We start from the raw sequence: 4,891 nt of genomic DNA, 5'->3' as shown, positions 1-4,891 counted from the left end.
CCTCCTTCTCCTATTTCAGTGGAGTAATGGTGTATTTCAGGTTAGGTAACCAGCTAAGCTGAAGAAGGAGGTCATGTCTCCCAGCTCCCTCCACGGGACTGACTTGCCCACAAAAAATTGCAGGTAGAGAAGCTGAAACCCAGAGGAAGAAGATGGGCAGAGCCTCTGACAAGGACCGACAGGTTCCCGAGACCATAGGGGAGGAGACCAAACAGTGACGTTGAATGCACTTAGTCTGCCCAGCAGAGAAATGGGACCCCACGATGAGCAGGCTCATGACACTCTCAACCACCAGAGAGGTCAGTTTTCCTCCCAGGGGAAGGACTGGTGGAGAAAGTAGTCAGAAGAATTGCTGTCCCATTCTGGAGGCTGTTGCGGAAGAATCCTGTTGAACCAGGAAGACCGGGGAATGAAGCAACCCATCTTACAGTCAAAACGGAGAAGGTGGGCGCCTGGGTGGCTCAGTCGTTAAGCGTCTGCCTTGAGCTCAGGTCATGATCCCAGGGTCCTGGGATCGAGCCCCGCATTGGGCTCCCTGCTCCATGGGGAGCCTGCTTCTCCCTCTCCCACTCCCCCTGCTTATGTTCCCTCTCTCGCTGTGTCTCTCTCTGTCAAATAAATAAATAAAATCTTTAAAAAAAAATGGAGAAGGCTAAGCCTATAAATGTATATCTCAGACTTTCTAAAGTAAAGGAATTGAGCTGCTTCGACTCATACGGATAAGCTTTATTTCCCCAGTGGAAAAATTGCTTTACTTCTTTTTAATTTTACAGCATTCATGATCATTATAAAGTTTAAGTGACACAGAAAAGTATTAACGATATAAAAATTCAGCAGCGATCCTATCACTCAAATGAGCGTCTTTCTATATAGTTCTCTGTGCACAGACACGTGCTCACATACATAAACATATGTCCTGAGATAATACATTTGCTATGTCCTCACATATCACTCTACATTATTGCTTTTAATGGCAGCATCATAATCATAGCAGAATGTTTTGTGATGAATTCCAGTAATGCCGCTTGTTCTATCTACCTATCTGAAATATACAAGACATTAAATACCAAATCAAAGTTCTTTTTGTAATCCGCTCTTAAAATTGTCAGTCTATGTTTATATGTTTTTGCTTTTGTTCTGTGAAGTTATTCAGGAAATGTTCCTATCTTTGTTTTAGGAAAAGGTTAGATGCTAAGCATAGTGGAACCTGGGATACAATACTGCAAGATTGTGGAGTTCTTCTGCCAGTTATGTAAAACAAAACCCTTAGAGGGGAACGTGGGCAGGCAGGGCTTGGAAAAGTTCCCTAAGCCTGGAGCCCCTCCCGTGCACCTCTGTCCCGCTCCTCCAGCCTGTGATACTGCCCCCTGGTGGTGCTGGGCCCGGCAACCTCCAGTCATGTCTTTTCCTCCTTTTTCCCTTCACTGGGATACTAGAAGGGCACTACTTAGGCAGGAGGAAGAAATACTACAAGACAGAAAAGCTTTACTTTTAGTTATGTGGATTCTGAGTCTTATAAAATAGTTTTGGAATAAGGTAAAAGAACCCAATCCCTTTTATAGCATCTTTGCAAAGCCCTCATTTTTCTCCCACCTCTCTCTCTCTCTCACATACACACACACACTCATACACACACACATACCAAAATATATGATCACTCACACGCACTACCACGTTCCCCCTATTTGTGGGCATTCTCATTGCTTTGGGTTTTTCATTACTATAAACATACTTTGCTGTGCAACTTTGTACATACATCTTTATACATCTTGATAAATTAACAAGGACTTTCTTGTGCCTCACTTCCTTTGTAGGAACAAAGGGGCTGCAGGAGGCACAAAGTGGCAAGAGTTTCTTTTCCCTACTTGTACCAGAATGCCCCAAAGCCTCAGAGCTCTGCCTGGGGACTATGGGTGAAGTTTCAGCCCTTGGACGCAGCCGTGAAGGTGCAAAGGAGCAATGACTGATTGGCCGCAGGCACCTTCAAACCCCCCTTCAGAGAGCAGAGGGAGCAAATTCACTGAGCAGGAGAGACACTACATGGTATTGGATGTGCGCTCACGTGACATATCACTAGGGATGACACAAGTAATCTAGGGAGGAATCTGAACTAATAAGCAGAATAAGGTCACTAAAATAATCACTCCTAGTGAATAGTTTTCAGAGGCCTTATTGAGCTGGGAAAACATGACAAGTAGCTTCTGTTTATTGAGCACTTATACATGTTACCTCATGGAAAGCCCAAAACAACCTTACATGGGAAATCCTACAAGTGTGCTAATTTTAGGGGAGGCAGGCATCTGGGGCACAGAGAGGTAAGCAACTTGCTTACAGCCATGTGGCTAATAGGTGCCAGGGCTTGGATTTGTATGCAGGTCTTGCTGAACCCAAAATTCTTACTCTTAATCATTGTTGTGCTTCTTTCCAATTAAAAAACAAATTACTTGGGGCACCTGGGTGGCTCAGTTGTTAAGCGTCTACCTTCGGCTCAGGTCATGATCCCGGGGTCCTGGGATTGAGCCCTGTGTCAGGCTCCCTGCTCAGTGGGAAGCCTGCTTCTCCCTCTCCCACTCCCCCTGCTTGTGTTCCCTCTCTTACTGTGTCTCTCTGTCAAATAAATAAATAAATTCTTTAAAAAAAAAAAACAAATTACTTCAGGGGAAAATCAAGTAGAAATTGACCAACCTCATTATCAATTCTTTTTTTGTTTTCTTTTGTCTCTAATCCTCATTGAGCTAAGGGCCTACACGCCTCTCATTTCTTCATTAGGTACCCATATAGTCATTTACTTTTCTTCTGGAGTTTCTGAAGTATTTGATGCACCTTTAGGCCTGATATTTTGTTACACTTCTTATTGATAATCTATTAAGAGAGTTTCTTAGATGATTTCACCATTATTCTTTTCTCTTTTCTTGCTTTTTTCTTTTTTTAAGTAGACTCCACGCCCAATGTGGGGCTTGAACTCACGACCTTGGGATCAAGAGTCGATGCTCTACCAACTGAGCCAGCCAGGTGCCGTTCACCATTATTCTTCATGTCTAAGGAATATCACTTAAGCACAGTAGAGAAGTTATAGTTACCTATAAAATAACCACTTTTGAGAAGGAATTTGAAGCAGAGTAGGGGGATATGAGGAGCAAGTCGGTTTTGATTAACAGCCTCCAGAGAACTTATCTCTCGTGATGAAACTTCCTGGTGAAGTGTGGCTGGGTTCTTTCATCTCTTCTCAGTTGTGTCTGTTCCCTGGCCTTATGTCCAACATCTATCTACTGCTGGAGAAGCAATTTGGTAACATCCCGCTCAGCTGCTGACTTGTTTCTGAAGGCTGAAACACTTTGGGAACTTCGTCTCTCTCTAAAGGGAAATCTTTAGGAGTCATTCTTTGGGTGCTTCCTTCTGACTGCTCTCATTCTATGGCGCCATGACTTGCGATTTTGTTTGCTGAGATGTATTGTCTTTGTTATTTCTGAGTCTGGAGTTCTCTCTTGTGAAAACTTTTTAAAAAGTTTTTACTTAAGTTCCAGTTAGTTAACATACAGTGTAATATTAGTTTTAGGTGTACAATGTAGTGATTCAACATTCCCATACATCACCCAGTGCTCATCACAGCAAGTGTCCTCCTTAATCCCCATCACCTATTTCACCATCCCTCACCCACCTCCCCTCTGGTAACCACCAGTTTGTTCTCTATAGTTAAGAGTGTTTCTTGGTCTCTCTCTCTCTCTCTCTCTCTCTTTCTTGGTCTCTCTCTCTCTCTCTTTCTTTTTTCCTTTTGCATGTTTGTAATATTTCTAAATTCCACATATGAGTGAAATCATGTGGTATTTGTTTTTCTCTGACTGACTTATTTTCCTTAGCATAATACTCTCTAGCTCTATCCATGTTGTTGCAAATGGCAAGATTTCATTCTTTTTCTATGGCTGAGTAATATTCCATTGTGTGTGCATATCACATCTTTTTTAGCCTTTCATCAGTCGATGGAGAACTGGGCTGTTTCCATAATTTGGCAATTGTAGATCTTGTGAAAACTCTTGAAAAGATTGTCTTTGAAGGATGAAAGGTAAGCAAATTAAACTTGAAGTGGAGAAAAACTTCATGCCTTCATGGCCATATAGGAAGGGATCATAAAATACTGAGGAAGACCTTCCTCTAAAGCTTTAGCTCGTGTAACACTGACTACAGAGTTTGCACTATAAGATGACATCTGTGGGAATACATGGCCTGGAACTTTTTTCGGGAGAGGTGATTTCCATGGGAGAGACCATGCTGAGCACTTCCTCCTGACGGGCCCAGGCAGATGGTATTATAAGCTCAGTGGCAGCTCAGCCTTCCTCCAAACTACTCCCGATTCCTAAGACATTTGTCTTGGCTATCTTTCTTTAAAGATTTTTTTCCTTTGGTTAAAGTTTGCCAGGGAACTTCACTGAGTTGGATCCTCTCCATAGATTTGCTGACAGCATATGCTGGGGAGAATTGCCCTGGCTCAAAGTATTCATTATTTGCTCCTCTTCTAAAGAATCGCTTGGAAAATTTTTATCCTGACCTATCTTATACCTGAAACTTTTAATCTCCAGATGGCATTATTTGACCAGACTTATATATTGCTATTCGTGGTGACATTTGCTGAGAAAATTGTTCTTTATTTAGGATTTTTTACTTAGTTGCTTTACCCATGACAATGGTAATTCTTTTGATATTTTGTTTTGAAGGGATCTAGAGATGGACACTAATTTGTTTAAAGTCATGTTCTCAGGAATATTGTCCTGCAGAATCTCTTTGGTAAACCTGTTGCTCCTGAAGAGTAATCCCAAGAAACTCTGCCCAGGAGCTTGCCCTTATATGCATTGGTTTAATTCCTCCTGATTTCAAGATTTACTTAGTTTTGGCATTT

Source organism: Zalophus californianus, chromosome 15 (genome assembly GCF_009762305.2).
Source record: "Zalophus californianus isolate mZalCal1 chromosome 15, mZalCal1.pri.v2, whole genome shotgun sequence".
NCBI classification, from domain to species: Eukaryota; Metazoa; Chordata; class Mammalia; order Carnivora; family Otariidae; genus Zalophus; species Zalophus californianus.
This window is presented reverse-complemented; position numbering follows the sequence as displayed.